At 39.5% G+C, this 12,514-nt stretch overlaps 1 protein-coding gene across 4 annotated transcripts in view; it reads left to right on the forward strand.

Annotated features, from left to right (window-relative positions):
- The window catches only part of LOC105027256 (synaptotagmin-2), a 78,014-nt gene that overhangs the window by 28,030 nt on the left and 37,470 nt on the right, over window positions 1–12,514 (forward strand). For 2 of the 4 annotated variants that reach the window (XM_020055722.3, XM_010899266.4), the window contains exon 1: window positions 10,832–10,990. The exons of the other annotated variants lie outside the window; for them this stretch is intronic. The gene's annotated coding sequence lies outside the window, so the exon portion shown is untranslated. Of the gene's footprint in view, window positions 1–10,831; window positions 10,991–12,514 lie in introns of those variants that run through there. 4 annotated transcript variants of the gene reach the window in all.

The raw sequence follows: 12,514 nt of genomic DNA on the forward strand, positions 1-12,514 counted from the left end.
GTCCTCCATCCATACCTTCATTAACCTGGCTGTGTGGCATGGAGGATTGTCCTGCTGGAAAAACCAATTCCCCAGATCATCACTGATCCTCCACCAAATTTCACAATGGGTACGAGACATTGTGGCTTGTAGGCCTCTCCAGGTCTCCGTCTAACCATTAGACGTCCAGGTGTTGGGTAAAGCTGAAAATTTGACTTGTCAGAGAAGATGATCTTACTCCATTCCTCTACGGTCCAATCCTTATGGTCTTTTGCAAACTTCAGCCCCGCTCTTCTTTGTAAAGAATAGTGCAGAGTAGGGCTTGCTGTTAGGGAAATAATCGATTAAGACAATGAACCCAGAGGACAATGTGATGGAGACTTGATTTGTTGCTGAAAAATTATTCATCTTCTGTTGTTTGGAAATATTTCGGATTCCAGAATTATGTCACAAACTAATGTAATATGCAAAACCTGTAAGACAGTGGTTAGAATAACACGCGGCAACAAACTTATTTCAAATCATGAGACAGTGCCATAGGGACTTGCTTGAAAAATGCGTGGCATAGAGGTCACTTTACAATACCAAAAATACATAGCAAACCCAGCCCAGCCCAGCCAAACAATCATCAATAATCAGGGGTGGCAGAAATGTTTTATGACGGGTGTGCAGAATTTCCTATTTTAATGTGCATATTAGTAAATACGTAACCTAACTCTAAATATGCATAGTCATACCAATAGGGCAAATTGTGGGTAAACACCCCCGCCTTAAGGGAAATCTGTATTTTCAGACTCCAAAAACAATGCCCCCTGTGTTTTTTTTTTTTTTTTACCCCTAATTAAGATGTATTCCATATTTTGGGGTCAAAATCACTCTATCAATGTAATCTATACCATTGAAAATAATTCAGTCCTGAATTCTATATAAGTGAGTTAACCAAACCAATATATTAACTGTAATCCATTACGTTACCAACTAAAATATCGTAATTGGATTACAGATATTTTTGAAAAAATGTATGATTCCTTTTGGATAACTTCAATTGAAAAAGATTAGGTGCAAGAAAAAATTATGACAGGTTGCATGATTAATTTTGTTTTTAGATTTTTTTGAATGTTTGAATCAAAATAATAATTGCCACATCATGCGAAGGGTGAGTGCACATAACCAGATTAGTGACAGATAAAGCGCTAGTTTCATTTTGGTTTGATGGGTGGCTGGTAAAAACAGTGCGGTATATCTACGATAATATTAGCCGACCCATATAATGTGATTTAATTATCTACTATCAATGCCTCTTTCTGAGAACAGTGATCGGCGACAAGTTTTGTTTCAAGTTTCAAGGTGTCTTTGTCAAATGCACCGAACAATGCCAGGAAGAGTTGCACTGAACAACTAAGACAGGAATTGTTTAGAAGATTAGGCACATATTTGTTAGCTGTAATATGAGGCTGCCTTCAAGATGAAACATTATATGGAATTCATCATGATATTTGAGGAGAAAAAGTGTGTTAGGAAGCATTCTGCCAAAGGATGATTGCATTTAATGTAGCCAACTCATACAGGTAGGCAATGTGATTCTGCCTGCTTTTCAACTCAGACAATTGCGTTCACTGGTTAGCATTGGCTGGTGACGACTTTGAGTTTAAGCTAAGGGTGCAGGTCAGAGGCGTCGCATAGTTTCAATATGGCAACATGACATGTCCTTCTACAGTATTTCTATGATAAATTCACTGACAGTGACTGTTAAGAATTTTACGTGTATCAGAATCTCTGAAGAAGGACGAGGCTTCGGTCCGAATGAAAATTTAGCACAAAGATTTTTTAATAGAAAATTATAAGTCAAAATACATTAAATACACTGCAGCTGTCAAATATTTGCTTAACCCTCGAGCTTCCAAAAAATATTCGCCCCGAATGAAGATCGAACATCGGTTTTGATTCTCCCGCCACAGGGGCGGTTACTTTTCACTCTCGTGAGAAACACCCATCCTTATTGGCTCTTCATTGGCATGGTGACCTGTTGGACGAATCTCTTTGTTTTCGCTGTCCAATGAAGAAGGGCATGCTCTAAACTCTTCCCATTTGGGGTTACTCTTGGTCATAGATCAGCAGGTTCTTGCATACAGGAGTGAAATCTTAACAAGGTTACCGGAATTTACATTCTATTGTCCTAACCTAGACTAGAACATCAGGGGGTTGGAGACAGAAGGTCTCTTCCTGCTGTATAGGGGGCAGTTTCATTTGTATGTTAATTGTGGGGTTTTAATCCTGTCTCTCTCTATCTGAGCCAGGTGTGAAGTCTGAGTGAGTGTGGCTGAGTGTAATGTATGGAGTTTTAAACTTTGATGGTTATTGTATTCAATCATATTTCCCTAACCTGGCTGCAGCATACAATTTAATAAAACAAAAACATAAGAATACATGGTTATTAAATCAGCATTATTTAAACTTAATTCATCTCAACATGACCCAAGTAAGTAAGCTTGTTCGTGGAACACGACATCATCCATAGCAACAGGGTCAAACCCACCCTTTTTTTTAGCTTATGACTTCTCCCCATTCCTTAGTAAAAGTTGTTCTAAGCAGCTTTGCGAATAGGTTTTCAGAGAAAAGTCTTAGCTAGCAAGTTTTACTGCTGTTTAGGAGTCCTCCTAGTGGTAAGATAATTAGTGAATATGGCCCCTGTTTTTGTGCCAAGAGACTTTTTCCTCTGTAACTATTTCCAAACAGTTTACTGTTACTGGATGGAATTTCAATCCCACCACCAACATGTTTTGCAGTCTGTAGGAAAGAGATCAATCTCCAAATACAAGACATGTATACAAGATTAGTTTTTTTATAGCCAAAAGCCCAAAAATGGCAAACAAAGCCAGTGTAATTTAGATGATGGAATTACATTTAAATGTGTTATAAAAATATTTTATTTTTCTTACCCATATTCTGTCACCATCAGTTAGATGGAGTATTAATGATACCCCTCTTAAAATAAATAGATGACTTGTCAGCTTCAGTCTAAATTCTATGCTGAAATCTGATTATATTAATAATTCTAAAAACAAGAATATTCTGAAGAACAAAATGCCATAAAATGTATTAATTACCTAAATATTTATAAAATGTAGACAACCTCCCTGCTTATGCTGCTACTGAGGCACAATGGCCTGAGAAAAAGGTTATGCCCATAAACATATGCATAAGGTTCTTCATATAAATGCAGGTTCATCGGGGCAAGATATACCTGGATTTTAAACTACTTTTCAAAAATGCACAACCATACAGCTCTCAATATAGATGAAGAGTATATATTTTATCTGCATCTAAATGTTTGTCCATATTAACTTAATACAGAAACACCAAACAATTATTGTGAATCATTAAAGAACAAGTTGATAAAGCGCCGTGGGGCTTGGAATAAAATATATGGAACCCTGCTGGTAAAGGGTTAAGCAATTCAAGTTCAATTTTGCAAATGAGCGTAATCAAAGCTTCAGTTTGTTTTTTTCTTACACAGTTTTTATAGCTGCCCTTGCTGACATTATGGCCATTTTAGGACTAGGGCACAATACAAAATATTTCACAATGATAAAAGAATTGTGTTCGTACTGTGTATGTATGTGCGCGCCTGCATTCCGGCATGTGTGTGTGCGTGTGAGAGGGAGAGAAAGTGACTAAAGCGGAGCAGTGAGCAGCAGCCGGAAGACTGCCTACTGCCTGTGTTCTCTCTAGCTTCATATTTCTACATTAAACCCCTGCATTGCAGTGCTGCCTGCAAGAGCTGGATAGAATGCAGCTTTTTTGCAGTCTCTGCAGAGGGGAGTGAAACGTGGCCCAAATAACATTGTTGACGGGATGTACTCTGCGCGCAACTTGGCAGAACCATTAGCACTAAAGGCTCTGTTTATTGTTTCACACATTTATTTGGTCGGTTGTTATCGGGTCTTAGCTCTGCAGTACTCAGGGTGGACCTAGAGCATTTTTGCAGAGATTAAGCATTGAAGGGACCAGGGGACAGGTGGCCCAGGGTGAGGAGGGAGACGGGCATCCCGTACCGGGGTGGGTGTGAGCAACCCTCAGTAATTCAGGACAACCCTTAAGGATCAATAATTCAGTACCGTGGCTATTCAGGGACATAACTTCATAGTCATGGGCCCTTGTGCAAAACATTACACTGAGCCCCCAAGCCAAAATATGTGTTAGAACCTGCATTCAGGTAGTGGACATGAGGGCAGCATTTCGTCACAATGCGTGAAGTGAACAATTGTAGACTGAAGCCTGATGTGCATTAACATGCAGAACCCTGTCTGCAAATATCTAAGGGGTCAAACATGAAGGGCCATATCTGCAAAAATAAAAATTTCCAAGGGGCACAGCATTCCTGACCCTGTCTTCAAATATCTAAGGGGGCCCACATGTAGGATCCTGTCTGACGCTATCTGGGGGGCCTAACATAAATGACAGTGTCTGCAGATATGTAGGGGGCCTAACATACATGACAGTGTCTGCAGATATCTAGGGGGCCTAGCATACATAACAGTATCTGCAGATATGTAGGGGGCCTAACATACATGACAGTGTCTGCAGATATCTAGGGGGCCTAGCATGCAAGACAGTGTCGGCAGATCACCAGGTCAATTAAACTTCAGGGATATCTATCTGTCCCGTTAGAAAACATAAGCGATTGTGAATCAATGTCTCCTGTTTTGCTGCAAAATGAATGTGACAACAGGTCTTGTGACTTGACTTGCGATCTGTTCAAAGGACTTAAGACTTGACTTGGACTTGTAGTCATTGGAATCGTGACTTGTGTCAGGGAAATTTTCACACTTGGAAGGTAAATATAGAATAGCTAAAACTAAGGAAAAAAACTGCTTTCACGCTATGTTCTGGTCTGGTAGCTCAAGTGATTACATTTGAAAGTCACCTAGATAATATTAGCGAGAGTGCGATCTGTTCCGTTAGGCACACTGAACTGCAGTTAGTTGGGCATGGGGGGCATGCACATTAGTAAAGCTTCACAAATGTTTATTCCCTCCAAGTCACCTCCGGGGCTCCGTAAATCAGGGCTGGGAAATGTAACAGTATTTGTTTCGTTTCTATGTAACAAACCATGGGCTTACTGGGAATTTTAGGAAAGATTTTCCTGGTAGAACTGAACTTCTAACCTTGAGGGGCCATGACTGCAGAATATCTTCTGGACTAGGAGGAGGTGTAGTCATGCCCTGAAAAGATGCCCTGACACTGGCATTGGCCCTGGATTTTTTCCTTGGCTCTACACTTTTTCCTTTTGCCTCGCCTCTCTCTCTATTGCTGCACTCTGATTTAGTTTTCTTTTTCCCTTCCTCTCTGCCTTTTCTCAATTGTCCTCACTCACTTTCAAGATATCCCTGCCTTCTTTCCGGCATTGCCTTTCTCCATTGCCTTTCTGCCGCCCTTAATACTGAAACTCTCCGTAAAGTACATGCATTTTGTTTTAACAACTATAGTGGATATAAAAAGTCTACACAACCCTGTAAAAATGCCAGGTTTTTGTGATGTAAAAGAATGAGACAAAGATGAATCATGTCAGAACTTTTTCCACCTTTCATGTGACCTATAACGTGAACAATTCAATTGAAAAACAAACTGTAATCTTTGAGGGGGAAAACAAAAAACTCTGGTTGCATAAGTGTGCACACCCTTAAACCAATACTTTTTTGAAGCACCTTTTTATTTTATTACAGCACGCTTTTTGGGTAGGAGTCTATTAGCATGGCACATCTTGACGTGGCAATATTTGCCCACTCTTCTTTGTAAAAGCGCCCCAAATCTCCTGTGCACAGCCACATTCAGATCAACCCACATATGTTCAATTGGATTCAGGTCTGGGCTCTGGCTGGGCCGTTCCAAAACGTAAATCTTCTTCTGGTGAAGCCATGCTTTTGTGGATTTGGATGTGTGCTTTGGGTCGTTGTTGTGCTGAAAGGTGAACTTCATCTTCAGCTTTCTAACAGACACCTGAAGGTTTTGTGCCAAAATCGCCTGGTATTTGGAACTGTTCATAATTCCCTCCACCCTGACTTGGGCCCTAGTTCCAGCTGAAGAAAAACAGTCCCAAAGCATGATGCTGCCACCACCAGGTTTCACCTTGGGTGTGGTGTTCTTTGGGTGATGTGCAGTGTTGTTTTTGCGCCAAACATACCTTTTGGAATTATGGCCAAGATGTTCAACATTGGTTTCATCAGAACATAACACATTTTCCCACATGCTTTTGGGGGACTTGATGTTTGTTTTTGCAAACTTCAGCCGGGCTTGGATGTTTTTCTTTGTAAGAAAAGGCTTCTGTCATGCCACCCTACCCCATAGCCCATTCATATGAAGAATACAGGAGATTGTTGTGACATGTAGCACACAGCCAGGACTTGCCAGAAATTCCTGCAGTCCCTTTAATGTTGCTATAGGCAGCCTCTCTGACCAGTTTTCTTCTCATCTTTTCATCCATTTTGGAATGACGTCCAGTTCTTGGTAGTATCTCTGTTGTGCCATATTTTCACCACTTGATGATTCACTGTGTTCCATGGTATATCTAATGCTTTGGAAATTATTTTCTACCCTTCTCCTGACTGATATCCTTCAACAGTGAGATCCCTCTGATGCTTTGGAAGCTCTCTGCGGACCATGGCTTTTGCTCTGAGATTCAACTAAGACAATTCCAGGAAAATCCTACTAGAACAGCTGAACTTTATTTGTGATTAATCAAAGTCACTTTAAATGATGGCAGGTAATTACTTCTATTTAACATTAGTTTGAATGTGATTGGTTAATTATGAACACAGCCACAGCCCCAGTTATAAGAGGGTGTGCACACTTATGCAACCAGGTTATTGTAAGGATGTTATTTATCATTTTTCCCCCTTGAAGATTTCAGTTTGTTTTTCCATTGAATTGTTCACATAATAGGTTACATTAAAAGTGGAAAAAGTTCTGACGTGATTTATCTTTGTCTAATTTTTTTACATCACAAAAACCTGGAATTTTCAAAGGGGTGTGTGGACTTTTTATATCCACTCTATTTAAAATATCTAATGATAAATTCTAACAAAAATGTATAGTAGTAATTAACTTGACTCAATTCTCAACATGTCTTCATGTCCATCCTGTGACAAAATGTCCACCCTGTTACAATGCAAATTGTAACAGGTTACATGATAACAGGATGGACATATTTAGCTAAAGATGGCCTTTACACCTCCTGTTGTGAAGAACATGCTAGCAATTTGTGATCACTTGAGAAAGAAAATAACTTATTAATCATATAACATGTTAAAATTGTACTACTTTCCTTTTCAAATGCTCGTAACAGAGTTACCATATGTTACATGTTCTGAAACATCGAAAAAGAGGTAGAATTAAGGGGTGATACTTTTATTTTCATGGTGGGCTTCCCTTACAAAAAATTATATCACTTCCTGACTCAGGTCACATTATTTTGCATAATCTTTTTCTAATTATCTCTGAAATACTGCATTCTTCAATATTTTCCGCTTTAACAAGCAGCTGTTTCAATCATCACATTCCAAAGAGCATACTCTATTTGATCATGCCTGACCCATGTGTGCTGTAAAATCATCAGCCATGAGTCATGATTGAACCTGTTCTGATGAACACTGTCCATTCAATTGATCCAGGTTAGATTTATGTTTTGCACAGGCTATCCACCAAGATTGTTTCTATAGATCCATCGGTCTGTTTGAAAACAGGATCATTGTCAATCAACTACACTTTACACAAGTGACATCTAAAAATCCTAACCCTGTGAACTATTTTTCATTTCTACTTCATTTGACGTGTACTGTAGCCTGTGGGCTGCAGATGTTCAGCAAGATGTTGCTCAATATGCACAGAAACATAACGAAAATAAGTGTTGAAATGGATTGTGAAGAATTCATCGCCTGCAGTGCTGGTACATGGTAATTGAGATGAAACATGTTGTTAGATAAAAATATCCCAAGTGGACAATATGTTGGGAGTATTCTAATTAAGGGCATTAATTTGATTATCTCCTGCTGTTATCAAGAAAATGAGTTTTTTCTTTCCATTATAATAATCGATATTGAAACTATTATTTTCTCCATGAACTAGACTGTTGGGAGTGTCCAAATTAAAGTTGTAAACTGGAGCTAAGACCCACTTCTTTACTTGTTGTCCCTCCTCAAATACTACAAACCCATTTTGGTATATAGTTCAACCAGAATTAAGGTTGGGGTAGCCTGACAGTTACTGGATAGTTGCTTGAAATACTTTTGACAGTTGATAAGGACTGTCCAGAAATCTTAATATAGTTAACATAAACTATGCTTGCTGTCATAATGCAGCAGTAAATGTACATCCACTGACATGTTTCGATCAGTGGATTAAGATAAATGAATGAAGTACATCTATACATTTGTCCAATCCAGCATAGAGGCCAGGTACAGCAGGCAGCTGGATCTGGGTTATGTTATTGTCTGAGGTAATTCATACCCAGGGAGAAGGAGAGATGGGTCACCATGGAGAAGGCAGTCAATTTCAGCTAACAACAATATTGCTTTCACTTGACATGACAGGACGTTCTGTACATTATGAACATTGCAAGGTGGTTCATTTGTCAAGTCAATAAAAGCACAAGCATGCTATTTACTGTGGTTACACAGAATGAGTTTGGAGGAAATACTTTCATTCATGTTTTATGGAATACATGACTTGATAATGTATGGCAGGATCTTCTATGTAAATGCAATTATGAAGGGCTTTAATTAAAACCATTTGTAATGAGGTGTTTGAAAATCTGTGTAAAATGTTTCCATTGCTAGAAGATACTAGATGTGTTACTATAGGCCACTTGGGCCAAAACGTCAGGGCTGTGGGACTATTCCCTTCTGAAGTGAGCACAAGCAGCACATAGACTTAAAAGGAATAGATTGCTGTTGAGGGAACTCCATCTAATGGTCACATAAACGGAATGCTTTTGATTCCATGATGGGGGCATTAGGGATGGTTTAGGGAATCGGATCGCAGCACCGATATAACTACTCACTTCATCCCACCAAGGGCATAACCTGACCATGCATCAAGCTGTGAGAGTTAACTACTGCCCCCCTCTGGCTGAGAGAGTCACTGCAGGTTGAAACATAACGGAGACAGACCCCCCTGCTGGGTGGACTGGCTCCCACCAACTGTTCTCTTCCACACATGGTTGGCACTGAGGTATTCCCTCAGGAGGAGTCTGGGAGAGTGCTGGAGATGAGCAGGAATAGGATTCTTCCGCCGAGAAGATCTCACCGAAATGCTGATAGAGCATCCCAGAGGGGTTGGGAAGACAGGAACATGGCAGCTAGTTAGAAGACAAAAATGTATATTTCAATTAAATGTAATGTTGTGGTGTACAAATGAAAGGATACACTAAGTTTTGAAAGGTTTACTTTTGCGGCATAAGATGAGTGGATAGACTATGCACTCACTACCTTATGTGCCTAAACATGCAGGGGTTCACCAGTGTGGTAAAGGGATAATCACAAAATGGCATCTAGGAAATCAAAACTAAAAAAGCATGGACTCCGGTCATTGTCCAGACTGCTTGCAGGTTACGCACATGCCATTTTGTCATTGGGGTGAACTAAATTTCCTTATAGTCCTGAAAATATCTCACCCCCCCCCCAAAAAAAAAAAACACCTTCAAAAGGTTCTTAGAGTAACCATTAATTAAACATGTTTTCAGAAGTGCTTTTTGTCGAACGGTATCGTCATTCCGAAATTGACGTCTTAAATTAAAATTAGAGGTGACATGTTTACAATTTATTTTGTTTTCGGCCATTTGAGACAAGGTTTTGTGCTGGATTAATACCTTAGTAGGAGTATGATGTTTTTATTTGTTGTAGTAGTTACGTAATGACCCCTGACATGTAATGAAACTATTTTGGTATCCCAATACAAATATAATCTCATAGGCACCCTTAGTTTTAATCTGACGAACCCCTACTCTCAAGCAATATTTCATTTTAGTGTCTGTTACGTTATAATAGCATTATTTAAATGCTATCCATTATTACAGCAATTTTTAATGACGTAACAAAATGATGTATCTCGACAATTTGTACAGAATGACAAGCTTCTGAAATCATTGTACATTCTTCTTCAACAGGGGGTGTATTTACATATCTGTCAAGTTAACATTTAAGAGATATCATTAAACACAATTTCTGTTGGACAATTTCAGATATTTTTCCCAAATTTGTCAGACTGCAGGACCTACCCTGAATTGGTCCCATATAAATGTTTCCTTTGGAGGAATAAATACACCTCAGCTTTTTAAGTATTATAGGTCTGCACGACTGCACCCGTTCCTGTGTGAAGAGTTTAAAAAGAGCATTGCATCCAGTAATATCCAACTCCTTTACCTCTCTGATGTCTCTTTCTTCCTCCAACCTCACCCCTATCTCCCTCAATCCCTTCCACATCCCTTATCTATCTCTCCTTACATCTCTGTCATCCTCTTCCATCCCTCTCCTGCCAGCCATTCCACAACCTTACAATGTACAAACAGTGAGCAGGGGGTTTGCATATTGATCCTTTACTGATGCCCCCCGGTGCTAGACCAATGCGTAGCATACTGCATTCAGCGGAGTGTGAGCAGCATCACAAATGAGGAGAGAGAGAAACAGAAAGAGACCAAGAGAGAAAGAGAGAGACAATTGGAGCATGTGTGTGCTGAGAGTGAGGGAGGAGGGAATTGAGAAAAGGGGGTGTATGATTGAGGGAAGGGGGGAGATGTTGGGTACAAGAGAGAGAGAAAGAGAGAGTAGGAATCGAGAGAGAAAGGGAGAGAGAGAGGGAGAGTACTGCTGTGCTGCAGTGAGGAGATGTGAGGGGAGAGACTGCAGTCTCTGCTTATGGGAGAAATCAGGAGATGTTACCACGGCACTGAAACGCTACCTCAACAAGCACAATATTGGATGGGTATCCCAGCAGGTGGGAATATCACATTAGACTGGTAAGACTTTCTACCTCGCTCTCATTTCCTCCCTGGAGAAAGATGACGTACGGATTTAGGTCATTTAAGGACAACTTTCCTACTGAACATTGAACATTTTTATACAGCAATCTGAGCATAGAACCTGCAAATTGTTGGAAGGTTTAAAGGGTTTGTTTTGTGTTTCTATGGTGTGGATCTGGAGTTTAAGATTTGGGACTAGCTAGTGAGTGGAGCTGTCCAGTGCTGAACTGCAGTGATGGAGAAACTGGTCTCTAAGTGCTAGGCTAGGATCACCTGCAGCAGCTGGTGGATTGTGGTAGAGTCTACTGATCTAAATAGGATGGATAGCTTCTTCATGTCTTTTACACGCAAGACAATGGTAGACAAAAGAGGATAAGGACATGAATCATATATACAATAGCATATTACGGTATGTGAGAATTGTGCTGTTATTACTGTTTAGGTCAGCTGATCAAGATAAATGATGTCCCTTTCTTTTACAGGAATTGTCTTTATTTTTCTGATTATTAACATATCGTTGAGATTGTATGGGTGTGTTAAAGAGCATGGTGTAGAGAGCTATGTCTTCACATGCCACTGTCATTCCATCTTTGACATAAAACGATTAGTCAACTGATTGGTCAGACTCCAAACTCCATTGGCTACCTTTGACTCAGCTGTAAGTGGCAATTCAGCTCGATTTGCTCAGCAACATCCTGTTTGTCTGCTGTAATGTTTTGCGAGTAGGGTGGAATGAAACATGTCTTGCAGAGTTGAGAAGCGTATAGCCTCTAGCTGTTTCAAGGCATTTAGAAGACTCATTTCATTGCACCTTTTGGAAAAACATAGGGGATTGGGTTGTGGCCCATAGGTCAAGGAAGAAGATGTATGTCAGACAGATTATCCATGAACTACACTAAATTACGGTTACTGCGCTCCAATGGCTGAGAAAGTGACTGTTAATTGTCTCTTGCCACTCTACATTTTCCAACATGTACCATTGCCATAGGACTTGATATTGTCAACTACTCTTTTGTTGCAGTAACAGAACTTGGTAGAAAAACTTTGTATCCTTGTTAACCAAATGCATAAAAACCCTTCAACTTTTCCACATTTTGTTATGTTACAGCCTCATTCTAAAATGAACTGAATTGATTTTCTTCCTTATTTATCTAAACACTAACCCAATAATGACCAAGCAAAAACAGGTTTTCAGACATATTTGCAAACTTAGACCGTAATAATCAAAAGTTTAGGCACACATAGTCATTCAAGGGTATTTATATATTTTTTATATTTTCCACATTGTAGATTAATAGTTAAGCCATCAAATCTATGGAATAACACATACGGGATCCTGTAGTCTCTAAAAACAATTTTAACAAATCAAAATACTTTTATATTTTAGATTTGTTTATACACTCCTGGCATTCCCTCAAACAGCTTTATGAGGTAGTCACATGGAATGTTTTTTCCAACAGTCTTAAGTTTACACATATCGTCACTGTTGGGCAGAAACCTCTTATCTCCATATTTTGTATT

This window comes from Esox lucius, chromosome 17 (assembly GCF_011004845.1).
Source record: "Esox lucius isolate fEsoLuc1 chromosome 17, fEsoLuc1.pri, whole genome shotgun sequence".
Taxonomy (NCBI): Eukaryota; Metazoa; Chordata; class Actinopteri; order Esociformes; family Esocidae; genus Esox; species Esox lucius.